This window comes from Cryptomeria japonica, chromosome 11 (genome assembly GCF_030272615.1).
Source record: "Cryptomeria japonica chromosome 11, Sugi_1.0, whole genome shotgun sequence".
NCBI lineage: Eukaryota > Viridiplantae > Streptophyta > Pinopsida > Cupressales > Cupressaceae > Cryptomeria > Cryptomeria japonica.
This window is the reverse complement of record NC_081415.1, coordinates 21694761-21714268: the sequence shown is the minus strand read 5'-3', so window position 1 is coordinate 21714268 and position 19508 is coordinate 21694761. Positions and strand designations below refer to the sequence as shown.

The following is a 19508-nucleotide window of genomic DNA, read 5'->3' as shown; positions in this document are numbered from 1 at the left end:
AAACACTTAGTCAATTTTTTACCTTTCCTGGAATTCTGTCCTGAAGGAAGGAATTTCCAACACAGCGCCAATTTTTCACTTTCTTGGAATTTCTTCTTCTTGGGCGCAATTCTGACTTGGAGGATTCAATGAATTTTGTGAATCCTCCATGCCTCCTTCATTTTGGCGCCCTCCACAAGGCTGGGGCGGAAATTCCTCCTAAGGAAGGAATTCATTGTTTTGTGAATTGTCTATGTCTTCTTTTCAACATCCCTATGTTTTAGGGATCCTCCTAAAATTTAGGAGCCAGGTTCATTGGATGGAGAATTCTGCCACGATTCCGAATCTATAACAATTTCCTCATTCCGGCGAGATTCGGTGTCTAAATTTAGCAAATTCAAAAATTTGCCCGAGGGGAATTTTATTTTCTAGTCCTCAGTTCGGGTGGTTCATGATTTGGAACTTCACAACCGTATCTTTCAATTTGTCAATTGGTGTTCTTGAGCTCCGGTGATGAAATAATGATGATTCTTGCTATCCGAGTTGTTGCGGTTGTTGTGGTGGAATTCCTGTTGCTTGTTGATGTTCTCTAATCGTCTTCTATGCGTTTTGGTGGTCCGCATTGATCGTGGTGCGCATTATTGAAGATTTTATTGGTTTGGTGGTATACTTCATGTTATACGACTTTCTAGCCAACCCATGGTTCTTGCATGTTGTGGATGATCTTGGCGAGATACTTGGTGGTGTTGTGTGTTCGAGGATTTGATTTGGGTCCTATTGTGACCATTTCACAACTTCACCCCATCAAAATGGGGGCCCCCTCTTTCTTCCAAGCTCTTGAGTCTTCTAGCTCTCTCATCCCTTATAAGTCCGGTTGAGTGAAGGCTATGTAGGGTCTTCAATGAGTTGATCAAAACTTAAGGGGTTGAAAGAATGAGTGAAAGGTACCAAAGAGGGGGAGATCTAGCTATCTACCTAAGATTTTTTCCATGATCTAATCATATTCCCTCAAAAGGCATGTTGAAATAGAAAATTTTGATTAAGGGTATGAAGACTTCTATTGCTCCCAAAAAAAGAGCGATCTCCCTTTAATCACTTCTTTTGCTCCAAATTTAGAGCGATGTGGACTTCTTTTGCATTTTGGAGATGAGGAGTGAAGTCAATGCCTTTAGCATCAAGATTGATCATGGGGCAAAGGGTAAAAGCATCATGGATCGAGAAAGGAATGTGTTGATGTGTTTTTTAGGTACATGCGAACACAGAATAGAATACCATAGGTATCTTATCCTCTCTTGAACAAAATCTCTCAAATGCTAAAGATTAGCTTAAGGATCACTTGACAAGACTCCAAGGTTCATGAATGTAGGGTCACTACGTGTGGATAAGCTATGTTGGTTGATGTGATTGCTGGTATCACAAAGGGACTTACATTTGAATGCTTGATTTACTGGAACTTAGATCCTATCTATTCGGCTGGAAGATAAAAAAATAGCAAAAGAGGTAGGGTTTGAGAGAGTCTATTCTAATCCTAAGAATGTAGGAAGATGAGTGAATGACTAGATGGAATCCTACTGAGTGAGGTCTCACCATCAAACTGAACAATTTGGCACGAGCTCAGTGCAATCTTCTAAGGACGTTTCAAGGATGTTCGAATTAATACCATCAAACATTGATCACCATTCAAGTTAATGCATAAGCAATGAGTATAGAATGATTCGAAGTTAAGCTCATATCATTCCAATTGACCACACAAGGCGCACTTACAAGCAGCAAGAGGCTAGTGGTATAGATTAGGCGGATTCCACATGAATACATTCAACAAATTCCTCCACTCAATCTAATTACATGAAAGCAAATTGAGAAGCAAAGACCATGCGAGTTGTTGAAATAACAAATCAAATTCACCATAACTTCAATGAAATCAATTGTTCTTTACAGCCATGTTTGACAACAATCTTTGCCTTCTCCTACTCTAACTTCTATTCTATGTTATTATATTCACTAACTATCTATTTATCTGCCCTCTATTAACCTTTACAAATGAAGAGCCTAAGCTTTAATAGAGAGCTCATTTACAATGAATAGCCAGGATTGATTCTCCATCAATGGCCAAGATTTTACAATGAAACTCTAATTAGGATTTGTTACAACAAACTCTCCTTAGCCAATGAGAAGATTACATTCAATGAGCGTGGACCAATAGATGTCAAGGGTAAGTACATTGGAGTTTGTGCATCCATGGGTGAGTTTGGTACATTGAATCAAGACTCGCTGAGGAAGACCTTCCCTGATTGGTGAATGGTGACTGGGATGATGACTAGAATGCCACCTTTAACTTGTACTTCGTAGTCTTGATTTGATTGATCTCTTCAACATTTTTGAGCTCGCTCAAAGTTGTGGTGATGGGAATTATTGATGTAGCTGAGTCCTCCTTCCATCTTTGCTTGCTTGCCTTGGAGTGATTGTATGACTTCTCCTTAAGACTTCTTTGATTTCTCCATACCTCCAGGATATGGTGAGAATCTTTGACTATCTTGAGATCTTTTCCCCTTGATGTTCTTGTATTTGCATGATGAGGCTTTTTGAAGGCATCTTCCTTGCATTTGTCCTCGGTGTTGAAAATTTCTCCTTGAGGTCTTTACCCCAATCTTCCTCCAACCTGATCCTTTTGATTTCTTTCCTTGCTTCCTGCAAAACAAACACATGGGCATCAATCTCACATGATATATAACCTTTATATACTCCCACTTTGACTTGATTTCTTACTCTACATGTGCAGGTCTGATATGTATTTCTATAGGGGAGATTGCTCATGTTGATAACTGAATTCACTGTAAACTTAATGTCTAAGGGTGAATCTAGGTTGTCTAATGATGAAATCTGTCTTCCTTGATCATCAGATCTGCACCTTCAAAATCTGATTTTGCCCTTGTACTGGAGCAATTCACTTATATTTTGATGAAATTCGCTTATGTGCTAACAAAATCTGATGTCTAGTTAGAGAAATTCACTGTCTTGCTAGAGTGATTCGGTGATCTGCTGCTTATAGAGAGGGATTGTGCTTTAACTTGATGTCAAAATAATCTTTCAACCTCTCATATATATGCGACCTAGGTTAGAGGTGTGTCTTTTGGGATGCAAGGCCGACTTGATCTAGTGTAAACAAAATATAAATTATCCTTCTTGGTGCTGGCCTTCTATCAATTCAAAATTTTGAATTAGTTTTGGCACCCAAAATGCTTGCTTTATTAAATTTCGCTCTATGTCTCATACAAGGTACATGCAATTAGCTTGATATAGTGACTTCACTCTATGTCCTCGCTAGGGACAAGACCTAAATGATCAAGTTCGCTCTCTGTCCTTCCCAAGGACATGATCTAAAATAAAGTTCGCTCACTAACCTTTGCAAGGACAAGACATAAATAAGGTTTTCGCTCTCTGTCCTTCCCAGGGACAAGACCTATATCAAGATTTTTCGCTCCTCAAGGTATGCTTTCTCATCACTTCGCTTAAATGTCTTTTGGGTGGCCAAGGTCAAAACAAGTGCTTCGATCCATGTACTTTCTAGGGATAGGCCCTATATAAAATTTTCGCTTTGTGTCCTTGATGAGGACAGGACTTAAAGTATAGTTCACTCTGTGTCCTTCCTAAGGACAAGCTCCAAATGAAGTTTGCTCTTGGACCAAGGTAAGGACATAATCGAAAGATTAATTTCGCTCCAAGACACATACTCAAGTCCGCTATATGATCAGCAAGGAGAAGGCATGAAATCGCTCTGGACCATCAACAAGGACGAGCTAAGCAATTAATTTCGCCCAATGTCCTTTCCAAGGACAAGACCTATAATACATTTTCGCTCTAAGACTTCCTTAAGGACAAGCCTCAAGAGGTGAAATCGCTCTATGACCATGGTGAGGGCAAGGCATGATTGTAAACCAAGTTCACTCTTAGACTCATACTCAGTTTCGCTTTAACATCAGCAAAGACGAGGCATGCAGATCTCTCCATGTCCTTTGGAAGGACAAAACCTAAAAGATGAATTCGCTCTATGTCCCTTCTAAGGACAGGCCTTACAATTGAAAACTCGCTCCATGATCTAAAGGAGGACAAGCCCTATCAAATCTCGCTTCATGACCTCTCCAAAGACAAGGTCTAAGCTGATGGAAGATACATAATCAAGTGAAGAAACTTGCTCAATATCCTGATGAGGATTTCGCTCTATGACCTTAGTAAGGACAAGACCTATAATGACAAGATTTGGCAGTTCACCTAATGATTTTTACATGACTTGAAACTCGCTACTTCACCGATTTGAAAACATCATCAATTCAGCCTTTAAAACATTTATAGAGGAAATTCGCTTTGTGACCTTCGGAAGGATGGGACCTAAAACAAATGCCCGCTCCAAGGCCTGAACAAGGACACGACTTAGAGGTTTCGCTCTAGGACCTTGATGAGGACATGAAACAAGTTCACTTTTGAGCCTTAATAGGGACATGAACCAAGTAAAGATTTTCACTCTATGTCCTCTACAAGGACAAGACTCAAAGACAAAGTTCGCTCTGGGACCTTGATGAGGTACACCACCTTAGTAAAATTCTCACCCTAAGACCTTGGAAAGGACATGAATTAGATGGGGAATTCGCTCAATGACCTTGGTAAGGTAAAGGAGTCTCATGTCCTTAAGAAATACTCTTGACTTAATCCTTGCAATGGGACGATGTGTGAATACCTCACAACAGAATGAAGACGAAATTAAACTTCATAAATCATTTCTTGTGCTCACAATTTTGAGCGATCCACCTTAATATGCACTACCTTTGCTTTCAAGAAGAGCGATCTCCTCTAGGAATGGATTAAGACATGTGAATTTCCCCTTGTCACCATATAATGTCTTGGTTTGGGTCATAAGTCAATCAGCAACTTAAAATCCAGCTAAGTGTTAGAAGACTTCCATTGCTCCAAGATTTTAGCGATGGGCTTTCCCAGACTTCCTTTGCCACCAAAATTGAGCGATTTAAACCTCACTAAGCATATTTGAGGATGTTGAGCAGATTTAGTGACTTGGGCGATTAATTTGAGGGAGAGATGCATCATCATTTTGACGAAGAGAGGGATGGAGATGGCAGACTTGATGAGATATCCTTTGCTCTTCAATTTCAGTATGAGCATCTTCAGCATGAGTAAGCTTAGTGCCTTTGATATCATGATCGATCATGGACAAAAGGTAAATGCATCATGAATTGAACAAGGAATTGAGAGAAGATGAAATACAAACTTCAAGAAGAGATTTCCATTGCTCACAATTTTGAGCGATCTGCCTTAATATGCACTACCTTTGCTTTCAAAAAAGAGCGATCTCCCTTTAATCACTTCCTTTGCTCTTCAATTTTAGCGATGGGCATCTAAGACTTCCTTTGCTCTTGATTTTTAGCGATCTGCCTTTGAATGGCTTCCATTGCCTTGAAATCTGAGCAATGACATTTGAGAGCACTTCCATCGCTCATGAATTTTAGCAATACCTTTTAGGGAGCATTTCCTTTGCTCTAATATTCGAGCGATGTCTTTTGGTGATTTCCATTGCCTTCAAATCTGAGCGAACTTCCTAGAGAGCATTTCCTTTGCTCCAAATTTTGGGTCATGACCTTTGAAGATTGTTTCCTTTGCTTCAATTTTTTAGCGATCCTCTTTTGGAGCATTTCCTTTGCTCTTGATTTTTAGCAATCTGCTTAAGGACTTCCCTTGCTCACCAATATGAGCGATATGCATTAGACTCATTTCCATTGCCTCCAAATTTTTGCAATGCCTTTGAGAGGATTTCCATTGCCCTCAAATTTTAGCGATTTTGCCCATCAAGAGATCAAATAAATGCAGATTGGCGCCAAAGATCAAATTCAAAATGAAGATGTTTTAAATAATTATCAAGTTGGCCTTCTTGAGAAAACAAATTTAATTTCATTTTGACTTAACCAAGTCGGCCTTCTTGAGAAAACAAATTTAATTTCATTTTGACTTAATCAAGTTGGCCTTCTCTCTAAGAGACATGTCTTTAGCCCTAAGCGCCTATATAATGAGATTCAAAATACCAAGGTTGCATGGGTACTCGTACCCAAACCCTGGGTACTCGTACCGGAGACTCAGATGCGTATCCCGCATCGGAAACTTGGTTGGAAACGTCTCCACAGAGAGGAGACTTCCCGCTAACGTATCCGCCCGTCTCCCATTGTCTCCAAGCCAAACAAAAAAAAAAAGGAAACCTTAAAATGTTAAAAAAAAAACACAGGCAACAAAATAATCAAAATGTAGTACAAACGGAAAAAAAAACAATGCTCAAAACAAATGCAGGTCACAAGGATTTCTTAAAACGTTGCAACAGCCATTACTAAATTATTATATTATATTTAATGTCATTATATTTTCACAATTCTATAAATTATTAAATTATATTTAAAAGAAATTGGTGTCTCCAAGTACCCACATCTCCTATTTTGAAAAAATAGCCGTACCAGTACCAGCACCAGTCTCCAAAGTCTCCAAGTACCCCCGTACCCATGCAACCTTGCAAAATATTCATTTAATCACCAATTCAAAACAAATTATAATCTATTAAAGGCAGAGCAGGCATTCTAATCAGCGAATTTGATCAATAGGAGCAACAAAATCCATCAAGAGGATAGTGAATCTATTCAATAAGGAAGCATATTTTAGTATATCATCAGCGAATTCCCTCTCTAACAATGAATTTCAAGAGAAAACCAGTAATTACAATCAGTGTCATTGGCGAATTTGTCCCAGAAGTGCAGCAATTTCAATCATAAGAAGGGTGGATTTGTTCATTTGCCTCCAAACACCAGCAGGCCAGCTGAGTATTCTCAGTCATATCATTTGATTAAAGGCATCAATTCAAAGGTGAAATCAGTAAAAATCAGAGGTAAGTATAACATATTGATTGATAGAAGATTAGATGTAGGTTTGATTGTGTTGTGACCATTTCACACATCACCCCATTGCAAATGGGGACCCCTGCTTTTTGCTTTCTAGGGTTTGTTTTCTAGGTCTTTTAGGGTTTTGTCTGTTAGCCTTTAGCTTTTGAGTGTCGCCGAGGGGATCACCTAGATAGCAGGTTCTGCTTGGGTTAGGTCAAGTTGGTGAGTGATGGAGTCTGGAATGTCCTGATCCTGAAATGAAGTCTGGAATGTCCTGATCTTGAAATTTGGCTAAGTCTGGAATGTCCTGATCCTGAAATTTGACTAAGTCTGGAAACTGAAAAACCTCCAAAAACTAGATTTTGCAATATAACTCCTAGAGCTCTGAAACCACTCTCAAACATCCTGAAAGTATATATGGAATATAACTTAAAGTATAAGTGACATTTCTTTCTTATACTTAAATGTTATATTCCATAAAATTATCCTGACGAAGAGTTCAAAAAGTCAAATTTCGCTCCTGACCCTTCCTGAGGGTCCAAAGCGAATTTCGCTCCTGACCCTCTCAGGAGGTCCAAGGCGAATCTTGCCCCTGACCCTTCCAGAGGGTCCAGGGCGAAAATCAATCTAGGACTCATTCCTTGCCTTATTTGACCAAATTTTGATTTGCAAAGCATTTTGTTTGGACTTTGGGATTGATTGGAAACCTTGAAGAAATTGATGAATTTTGGCCAAGATTAGGAATTTCACTCCTGACCCTTGCTGAGGGTCCAGAGCAAAAATCATCATAAACTTCATTTGCCACCTTGTTTGAGCTTGAAACCTTGTTCCTGGCCTTGAAAACGATCTTACCTTGCCCTGTGAAGTGATTTGAAACTTGAAGATTGAGCATTTTAGCCTAGATTGTGAATTTCGCTCCTGACCCTTGCTGAGGGTCCAGAGCGAAAATCTTATTTTGAGCCTATTTGTCACTAATTTTGACTAAATTTTTATGTGCAAGGTCTCCTGGAAGGAAGGTTGAACATCATTCAAAGGTTTGGACACTTGCAAATTGATGAATTTTGGGCAATAAAGGTAAATTCGCTCCTGACCCTTGCTGAGGGCCCAGGGCGAAATTTTGAATAGCTCTCATCTTGCATGGAAAAAAGTCAAGTTTTAGGCATGAGTGAAACAAGAACAACTTCCTTTTGCCTCCCGAAGAAGTTTTAACTTTGAAAAATGAAGGATTTTGCCTAAAACCAAAATTTCGCTCCTGACCCTTGCTGAGGGTCCAGGGCGAAAATCTTAGTAGAGGACATTTCTTGCCTTGTTTGGTCAAATTGAGGTGATTTTGAGTTTGAAAGAGGAAGAGCCTAGTTGGGAAAAGGAAAATCGCTCCTGACCCTTAGAGAGGGTCCAGGGCGAAAATCTAGAGACTGACTTTTCTTTCAAATTTTGAGCAAAGCTAAACCTAGTCATGAGTGTGAAATAACATTTGAATTGCCTTGAAGTTGGGTTGGATGGTTAAAAGTGCAAATTTTAATGCCCAAAGGCAAAATTCGCTCCTGACCCTTGCCGAGGGTCCAGGGCGAAAATTTGAAAATTCCCTATTTTGCCTTGCAGGAACGAACCAAGCTTGGGTGGAGTGAAAGAAGAAGACCTTTGCCTAGTGATGAACGAAGTTTCAACGAAAAATGATGATGGATTGAGCCTAAATTTGCAAAAATTGCTCCTAACCCTTGCTGAGGGTCTAGGGCGAAAAACTGGGAAAGAGGATTTTCTTGCTTAGTTTGGAGGCATAAGCATGATCTTGCTTGCTGGAGAAGTTCTTAGATGAGGAAGTGAGGATTTTTATTCAAAATTGCAAAAATCGCTCCTGACCCTTGCTGAGGGTCCAGGGCGAAAAACCTTGAAATCACATTTTTCCTCCTAGTTTGAATGAAACTAAGCCTGGAATTCAGTGAAAGAGCCTATTTGGAGCGCCTTGAAGAAGTTTTGAAGTTTGAAAAGTGAGAATTTTGAGCCAAATTATGAAAATCGCTCCTGACCCTTGGAGAGGGTCCAGGGCGAAATCATTAGCAAACTTCATTGAGACCTTGATCAAAAAATTGATATTCTCCAATTCGCACTAAGCACCAAAATTGCTAAATTTAAGACATTTGGAAGGTTGAATTAAATGCGCATTAATTAAAACATTTTGCATTTAATAAATTAATTTTAAGCCTTGAAATAATTAAGAAATCCACCTTGGAGGCACTAAAATTAATTTTTAAAATTAAAAAAATACAAGTTGAGCGCTTAATAGTCATTATTTTGCCTTTATTGTTAAGTCAGCCTCCTTCTTAAAGGTTTTTTATTTATGTTTTACCCTTTTTGTCAAGTCGGCCTTGGGGAAAAAGAAGGTGAGCACTCTATATAATAGGGGGGCATTGTTTCAAGTTCAAATCATTCATTCATCCCTTCTAAAGTGCGAAATTGAGGAGCAATTTGAGGAGCGAAATCCAAAGGATTGAAGGCGAAATTTTGCTAAGTGTGGAGACTAAGGAGGGTGGAATTTATTCTTTTGAAGCTAGAGGAGGCGCAATTCATCCAAGAGAGGGCGATGATTTAAACTTTGCCTAGCAAAATCCATTTTTCTTGCATCATTTTCAAAAGGTCTTAGAGTTAAGTACTCAAGAGGAGGTATGGCGAAATTATCTTAATATCCTTGTTCAAGACTTGATTTTTGGGCACTTTTTTAAGAAAAGTCTAAGTGTTGATTAATTAATTAGGAAATGATAACTCTAGATTTATCATGAAGTTTCCTAATCAATATCTTAAATCTTCTTTTTGAGTCTTATTTTCTACCCTTTAATGATCAACGACTAATTTTGAAATGTTGTGTAGGTGTCAAGATGGCGACTCCAAAGGCTGGAGTATCTACAAGTCGGCAGGCTCTCATCAGAGAAGATCCGGTCCAGGACAAAGATGATCTCCTCCAGCTCAGTATCATCAAAGAAAATCAAGCCAGATCAAGGACGGTCTCCTCCAAGAAGATCAAGCAAAGATAAGGGCGACCTCCTCCAGTCTAGCATCGACAAGGACGGCCTTCTTCAGTCAAGCATCATCAGGAATAGCCTCTTCCAATCCAACATTCCAAGGCGAGGTACATCAATCATCCTGCACATCAAAGACAAAAGAAGTTAGAGCAAGGGTTCGTTGAAGAAGCAGATAGTTTCAGAAGAGTTAATTAAAGCTAGCTTCTCAGCAACATCAAGTTGAATATCTACCAAGTTACAAGTGTCAGACGAGATGGCATCCCAGTCATCACTTCTCCAGTCGGTGTGGTCCACCTCAGCATGTCCAGATTCAATGTACCTAACTCATGGGAGGTGGCACAAACTTTAATGTACCTACCCCGGCTATCCATTGGTCAATTTTTCCAGAGAAGACATGTGTCCAATTAATACAATTATTTCATTGGTCAGAATTGAGTTTGTTGTAACAAACCCTAATTAGGGTTTTCATTGTAGAATCTTGGCCATTGATCTCAAATTGATCTTAGCCATTGAATTGTATTAAGGGCACTATATAAACCCCGACTCTTCATTTTGTAGAGGAAAAGAGAGGAAATAGTGAATAGAGAGTAGTTAGAAGGTGATTAGTCAATTGATAGAATAGCAATTAGAGTAGAATAGGAGGACAAGGCAAGAAATTGTTGCCATTGATTGTAAACAAACTCCATTTTCATTAAAGTAATGGTGAAGTGTGTCGTTTCTTGCAATATGCATGGTTTCTTGTTGAATCTTCAATTCTAGATGGTAGATGATTAGATCGAATGAAGGAAATTGTTGAATGCACCTGTGTGGAATCCGTCTAATCCATACCACTAGCCTCTTGCTGATGGTAAGTGCGCCTTGCGTGGTCAACTGGAACAAATGAGCTTAATCATAAGTCGTTACACGTCTATTGTTTCATGCATTTTCTTGAATGGTGATCATTGTCAGATGGTGTACGATTTAAACATATTAGAAGCATCCCTTAGAAGATCGCATTGAGTTAGTGTTGAATTGTTCAGTCTGATGGTGAGACCCAGCCCAGTAGGACTCCACCTAGTCATTCATCCATCTTCTCGCATTCTAGGTAGTAGAGTAGACTTCCTGAACCTTGTACCTTTTGTTACTTGTTTGTCTTCCAGTTAGTTAGTAGGACTTGTGATTCCAACAAATCAGACGTTCAGGTCATTAAGCGTAAGTCCCCTTGTGATTCCAGCAAATCTTATCATACCACAAAGAGCTTATCCACACGTAGAGATCCTACAACGAAGAACCTTGAAGTCACCCTAATTGATCCTTTTCGCGATATCTTCAGCATTCAGAGGCTTTATTCAAGAGAGGATAAGGTACCTTTAGGTATTTTATTCTGTGTTCGCATGTGCATAAAAAACACATCAACAGATTGGTATCAAATATTGATCAATTTTATTGAATTAGATCTCTCTTATCGCTGTCAATTCATTAAAGGTTCAGATAGGTATTCTAAAATAAAGAAATAAGCGTTTCTAAATCATTCACTTTTAAGTTTGCTTAGGGTCTGCATAAGCTTCAATCATTGTAATATCTATTATTATCATCGATAGTCTAAGTATTCTTCACCACAATCCTAATTTAAGCAACTCTTTCTAGGTGAAGAATGTCAGCCCCAAAGACGAGTGGAACCGGCACTCGACAAGCTCATCAAGGAGATCAAAAGAGCGATGTGTTGGAAACAAGGATCACATCTCATTGGGGCAGCCTAGGAGATACTAGCCTTGGAAGCTTCGATGTCAAGAAATTCCGCAAAGCACCATACATAGGCAAGCCTTCATCAACGGCTAAGAGAATAATAGAAAGTGGAATCATCAAGGCGGCTGGTTTTCCACCTGCTGTTCAGTGTTGTGACTTGATTCGAATGCGCCAAGCATTACAACTATCATACAAGAACCATAGTAGCTAATGGAGAAGTACTTGCATACCTATCAGAAGCAGCCATCAGTAAAGCATTTCATATACCCGAGCAAAGAGAGATGATCTACAAAAGTATAGAAGGAGCTAAGTCTTACTATGGTGATGATCCGGAGGCATGTTTGAGAATTATCAACAAGCATTGGTTATTGAAGAGCAGGCCAAGAAAGAGCAAGATACCCGAAAGAATACATAGAATTGATTCCAAGAAGAATTTAGAGATTTGATCACCTTGCTCAACCAAATCATCGGTGCGTCTCAAGCTTTCTACTTCAAAAATTGGATGTTCTTCTTCATAGAAGTGATCATTCAAGGGAAAGGTAAAATCAATTGGGCAAGGATCATCAGTAATAGCTTAGATGTGCAATTGAGGAGACTCATCCGCACCAAAACCTTCTATATGAGCTCTTATGTTATATATTCTCTTGCCAGAAGTTATGAATATGCTGGATTAGTCCATAGAGGAGTAGTTGGAAGAGGACTTGGAGAGATAAGAGCTTGCGACTCATATTCACAGTTGCACCACCCGGCTAAACAGCACTATAGTAGAGTCAATGATGCTTTCACCATGCATATCACAAGGATTTTACGAGGAATTCATCAACGATTGTCTCTAGAAGCACAGAAATTGATCAAGCAATTTGGTGCATGGTTAATCCAATTCTCAAAGTTCACTTACATAAGAATTCAAGGATGTCCTTCTCCTCCATATATGTTGCCACACTATCCGGCAGATAGAATAGTGTTGCTTGAGGTGGTAAGATAGTTATCAGCATATGCCAAGGCATTAAGACACAGACATGGACCCAGCATTCCTACTCCTGTCTCACTTGGAGATTCAATAGAAGTTTGCCCCTCTTCAAGTAGTCAAGAGCGCTAAAGAGGAATTATCTCTCTATTCATTCATGCCATATACTCATAGAGATAATTTTGACCCTTATGATAACATTAAGAATGCTGTCAAGAAGAAATACAAGCATATATGGCAATTAGAGGACTTTTGGATGAATGTGCAAGATGATTTTGAAGTAAAAAAGAAGATGCATTCCAAGCTACCTCTCGACTTCATCCGAAAATGTAAAGCCTTTAGTGTTGTCGATCAAGCACAAGATAGCGGCAAGTATCTTCAACCAGCTTATGAGAAGGAAGAAAAGAGTATAAAGATCAATTGGAGTGAAGCTGAGGACACATATTTGAAAGACTTGATGAAGCAAGTCTTAGCATATGCTTGCAAGTGGATAGAAGTCCAGCATAACAAGTTGAAAGAACAAAATGTACAATTGACATTTGAGTTGGAAAAGGAAGATGATGAGAATGATGCAAGCACAAGTGGAAGCACCACTCAATCAACCCATTCCAAAGGTTCCAAAAGCAAAGAGAATCAAAAGGAGAAAGGCAACAAAATCCTAGATGATAGCTTGTTGTGATTCTATTGGAGGATGCTTCCTCATTATTTGTGCCAATTGATGTCACTTTCTCATTGGCTAATATTTTGGATAATGGTTATCTAGTTAGGTCTTGATTGTATCAAACCCTAATTAGGGTTTATGTGGCAAACTCTTGGCCCTTGATTCATATTTGATCTCGGCCATTCATTTCATTTTTGAGTGCTATATAAGCTCATTCATTCTCATTTGTAAAGGGTTAATAAGTTAGTCACTCAAAGTAAGAAGTTAGAAAAAATGCTATTAAGAAAAACAAGAGAAATTTGGAGAATTGTTGCTATTTTGCTACTTTGATTAATAAAGACATTGATATGTGGTGTTTTCTATTCAATCCTTAGAGCATTTGCATTGTTATCCATCTTCTCAAACTTTGAAATCTGCTTAAGCGTTTTGCATGAATGAGAGTATGTTGTGTATGATTCATAGTGAAACTCTTAATCCATACCACTAGCTGTTTGTTAATTGCAAATATGCCTTGTGTGGTCAACTGGAATTCCTAAATGTGCTTAAGTTTCCATTATTATTCAATCATTGATATGCATTCAATTGATGGTGTCCGCGCTTGGTGATAATTGGAAATCTATTTGATTTCCTTAGAAGATTGCATTAGACTTGGTGGAGTTGTTCTTGGAAGGCGATACTAAGACTGGTTGAGTTTCACTAGAAAGTCATCCTTCATTTATTCATTCCTAGGATAGTTTAGAACCTCTCAACCCTCATCTTTTGCCATCTTTTTTTGATAAAACATCTCGTAGTAGTAGGAAAGAACTTCATTGCATATCATTAAGTATTCTCAAGCGAAAGGCCCCTCGATGAAACAGTAATCACAACGACCACTCGTGCTTATCCACACGTCAAGACCTGACATTTATAAACCTTGGAGGTGTCTCAAGTCAGATTTGAAGTTAAGGTTAATTTGGTTAAGATCAATCCCATTGGCAGTACTAGTATCCAGTGTTACAATGGTAGTTCACATACAATAGTATCAAAATAGAAGTGTATCTGTTGTTACAAAGTGCTGATAAGAAAAGTATTGATGTATAAAGTGCTGATGATAAAACAGATTGCTGTAACACCCCAATTAGTACCCATAATCATACAAAAATCGACCCAGCTTGAAAGCAATGTACCCTAACGAATGATAAATATTATGTTGGTACAGTTTGATAATGCACTAGAAATATGCTGCAATAGGTCTGGACAGCAAGCAAACACCCCAGGAAACTCACCAACTCTCGTCCAACACACCCAACATGAGCATAGGCTTAAATATCACTTCAAACATCATCAGACACACTCCAAAATCATTGTCAATAAAGTCATAATAAACTAATCACAAAATAGTCCCAAACTGGTCTATAGCTGCAAACAAGACACTGAAAACACTGGTACCATAGGTACCAAACTCTCAAAAACCTACCAAAAAGCAAATTGTTCACCTTGAAACCTTTGGAAAGCTATTAACAAAGACTAGGTGATCCCAAATGAGACTTTTTGGACACTCAACTCAAGTGCATCTCTCCAGAATTCCAACGCCCAGCACATAGGTGTATGGCCTGTACTTAGAAGGTACGGCTAGCCTTATTAAAGTGTACAAGCTGCAATCATGAATAATGGCATCCAAAATATAAGATTAAATAAACCAACACTGCAGAACTTTACCCCAATAAGAGGCAACCAAGAATGAAGTACAACTTGCTATGGAGTTGTATGACGGTATGACCAACATGAAGATGGTATGGCCAGCCCATAAAAAATCTCCAAACTGCGTTCACAAAAACTTCACAACAAATCAAAATATGCACTTCAAAGCACCACAGAGATCTTCATAATTGCAGCTCAAAACAGAAAACAATTTGAAGCACAAGGTTGATCCTTGTATAAAACCATTCAGCTAGCTAAGGGGGTGTTCATCCTCGAAACCAGCAATTCCAAGAGGGTTTTCATCCTCAAGAAGCTTTGGAAGAACCCGGGCTCTCTCAAGCAACATAGCATTATATCATTCACAAGTCTAGCCTCACAAATGAGCTTGCATCCTTCTTATATAGTTTTTTGGAGGGAAATAATTAATTAAAAATATAATAATTCCTTTTTCTCCAAAATGATCTTTTTGCAAAGTAAATAATATTTGAATGTGCAAAAAGGCCCCCCATGCCCCAGGCGTCTAACTTTGAAACCCCCTTTAACATGTCACTTTAATATTTGAACATCAAAAACTGAAGTGAATATTTAAAGTATTTTATCCAAGTTGTGGAAAGCACTGAAACAACATAGTAACCAAACTTTGATCATACCAACATGATACTGAAGACTTGGGACGATGATTGAAGGTAATTGGGTAGCTTGCTAAAAATAGACTACTCCTCCAAGAAGTTTGGAGAACTTCTCAAATGTCAAAAAACACTTCCGAAAGTGTCATGATAATTCAAATTTCACAGAACTAGTTGTGCTCATTGCCATGAATAAAAAACCTACAATACTAAACTTGTGCTCTCAAAAAACTTTGGAGTTCCCCTTACCAATTAGCCTATAGGTTACTCAAAAAATAGGCTAATTGACCGTCGATTGATTATGCTTGAGAAGGGGCCATTACAAAACCCCACAGTTCAAAACATGAATCAATTGTATTATTGGCAACAGAGATTACGATACAATTTAAGGGACATTGCCCTTACAGGAGTATCAAAGCAAATTTAGCACCATAATTCTTGTAAATCAACTATTAAAACCTCCATATCAAGCATCCAATAAACAAGAGAAGTAATACACAAAACAAATAAATAGTAATCACAAAACCATGAGATAAAAGCAACAAAATGTGTGGGTTAGAAAAACCAACACGCAAATCCCAAGATAAGTTCATAGGCTAAAAATATGACAATTCCTCCACCCATTATAAGCACATCATAATACTCACCACTTGGGTGTCCCACTTTGGTCTCAATGTACTTACTCAAAGATGCCTTGTGATGTGTTGTAACACACATTATAAGTTGGTCAACAAATATAACTGCCTCTTACAGCTCTCTTCTGTCTTATATGTTTTTATATTTTCAATGCAATAGGCCCAACTTCTAGAGACCGTAACTTTTAATTCAAGAGGTTGATGGGGTTCATTTTTATAAAATTGTAGAGCTTGAAAATATCTATGCAACAAGCATCCCTAGAAGCAATGTCAAACAACCTGGGACTTTTATTTTGGCAAAAAATCAACTTTAGAAATTGAGCTTCATTGTCCAAAAATTGCATTATTTATATACATGGCATTAGGAGCAAGGTTGAGACACCTTTCCTACCAAGGACAGGATACAATAATAAGTTCACAAATATCGAGTATGCTTGTGTATTTTAGGAAACAAACAGCTGACAACCAATTGGGAGACATGGTTCGACAACACATTAGGAGGTAAACTCAGTCTATTATGCTCCTTTTATCAGATCAGATTTTCCAAATGATTGTTCTCAAATCTGAAAAATATCTTCACAAAATTCTGCCTTACTGCTTTATATGTGTCTGATTTCTTCTCATGAATGTCTGAGATTTTCTGTTCATAGAGTCAACACATATTCTGCCTTAGGACTGCTCCAAACCTGCTCTTAATCTCTGCTCTAATCTGCCTTAAAAATCTGAATGATATTCCATGAATTGATGATAATATGATCCTCATTAATCTTCTACTTATCACCTCCAATAGGTCTCTCTCTTCATCCAATGGTCACCTCCCTTTGATTAGGTCGGCCTGCATTAATTTAATAATAATTATTTATTTGTTTTGATCCCATCCCAAAGGGTGTGCTGCTTCGTAATATGTCCTAGGTCGGCCCTAACGTCCCTTTTAGTCGGCATTCCTCCTCCCATTGCAAATATTAAATGCAAATAAATCTAGGTCGGCCCTTAATATGGGTCAGCCATTGTTAGGAAAATAGTAATATTATTTTTGCCCTTTCTTCTTTGAACACCTAGGGTTTAGACTTATTGGGTGTTGGGTTTGATATCATAGCAGGGACATGACACTTTTATAATATTTAAATGAAGTTCTCTTAGGGTTAACTTTTGTATACTTACGAAGCTATTGTAAAACCAAAATGTTACATGTAGAGAGCCATGAGCATGCATAGGCCAACATAAGGACAAAAAAATAGGTCAAAAACCCTACGAGGAATGAAAAACCCAGTTGGTAGAGGCAATTACTCTTTAACAAAGTGCATTCTTCAAAATAGACTAGTACAAAGAGTGATACAATCTCTCTTAATCCTATCTACTTCAGCTTTCTACTTTTAAGAGATATTCTCCCTCCTCCTCCTCTACCCGACACACCACTTTAGGCGTGCAATTGCTTCTCACAAAGTGCCAGATGACTCCTCATGTGTGTACAAAGCCTTCTACGTGGAATCTGAAGAGACACGATTGCTGAAATGCTTCAAATCCTCTTGTTCTTCAATTCAGGCAAAATCGTCTCTTTCAGTAAGGGTGGCTTCAAGACCTCTCAGAAAGTTACAGAACTGCCACTATCTGACAATTTTGACCCTTCTTCAAACCCAAAACTTTTGTACAGACTCGAGTCAAAATGGTAATGTAAATTTTCGAGAGGACAATGAATATATAAAAATATTCAACTTTTAGTGTAGCAAAAGTATAATTTTTGGTCCTGAAACTTGCGGAAGTGTTTTCCTTTTGAAGATAAGCTCTTCTCCTAAATCCAATACAGATCGCTGACTCCAACAAGGAGGCTCACAATTTCATGATTATGTTGCAAGGTCGTGGTGTAACGAGTACAGGTTGCATTCGAGCGAGACCCAACTTCGCAAATATTACACAACTCAAGCTTATCACGCACCATATTAAAAGCTACAGACATGTAAAATGGTTGTGGTCTAATGACTTTAGATGCATCAGCAGATGAACGAGCTTTACAAATCTTAGAAGTTCCGTCCAGGCTTACCCAAATGACATTAAAGGCGACCTATAAACTCACCCACAAATTATCCCGCCCAAAGAAAATTCTGTTCAGCATTATAATCACTGCTTCAATACCAAATTCCACCAGAAGTCTAAAATATCGTTGCATAAGTCTCTGGAAATGTAAAGGTCTAGTAAATAGTCTATCCGGTGCTACCGCAATGTTGGGTAAATTGTATGTGCAATGTTTTTGCTATCATGTTTTCAAACAATGCTGAAATTTAATTTCAGCGCAAGCTAACTTCAAAATAGATACAGAATATTAAATATAAAGAGCATCTAAATTTATATGTAATTTTAGGGCTACAGAATACCTGTAAATAGGAAAAAGTCTTGAAGTACTGCATTTGTTGTTTTCCAACACTGTTTAAAAATCTGCAGAATCAAGAGTATGATTGAACAGAGTTAAAACTGGCAAAGAAAAAATTTAAAAACAAATATAAACAAAAATTTCAGCTGCATATAGTTAACCAGGTAACGTGTGCCAAATTTGATTGATCATATGATTATTGTTTTGCCTGTTGCAACGAAAAATATCCGCGATCCGTGAGCAATTTTCCAGAACAACAACAGTTTTGTTAGGATATAATGTAGAGTTGCAGAGAAGTAGAGGATAAGTTACTTATGTAGTCTACTAATGGGGCTATTTTATTTTTTATTTTAATTATTTCGCCGAAGGCGACTCTTTATTTGAAAGGAAAGAGCTAATATTGTAATCTAATCTAGAGCACATGCAAGACGATCATTAGATTTCACTTTTTAACTTCACTGTTTGCTAAGTTTTTTGTTCTTCCCGTCTTGTCACCGCATTTTATTCTGGTCAAGTGTAATTAACGTGCATTAGTATCTTGACATTATCTTTGTAAATAGATATGGGTATTAAATCAACAACTTCTATCACAAGAATTGGAACGCGCTCCTAATATTAAATCAATTAAACACACATACTGCAGATTCAAAAATATTCATTTTTTAATACAGAAAATAAATAAATACAATCTAAATAGCTCATGGCTTAGGAATCTCTTTTTTCAAACCCATAACACTTCTAAATTTATGGACATTTATCAACATTTATCAACAAAGATGCCACATGAGCTTTGAGGCTTACACATGCAAGTTACTCTTACTTCTTCTTTCATAATAAAATATAAGTGTAAAGGTGAAATAAAAATAGTATTTTGTAAATTTTTATTTAATTTTGTATATATTTCTTTGAGTGATAATACATTGATAA

The 19508-nt window shown here is 37.9% G+C and overlaps 1 protein-coding gene across 2 annotated transcripts in view; it reads right to left on the bottom strand.

The window, feature by feature from the left end:
• Nucleotides 1-18933, bottom strand: part of LOC131060326 (fructokinase-like 1, chloroplastic) — a 29093-nt gene extending 10160 nt beyond the window's left edge. The window contains exons 1-2 of one of the 2 annotated variants that reach the window (XM_057993505.2): nucleotides 18743-18933; nucleotides 18586-18646 (exon numbers count right to left, since the gene is read on the bottom strand). The gene's annotated coding sequence lies outside the window, so the exon portion shown is untranslated. The remainder of the gene's footprint in view (nucleotides 1-18585; nucleotides 18647-18742) is intronic. The other variant, XM_057993504.2, reaches the window with a different exon arrangement.
• Nucleotides 18934-19508: the final 575 nt, after the last annotated feature.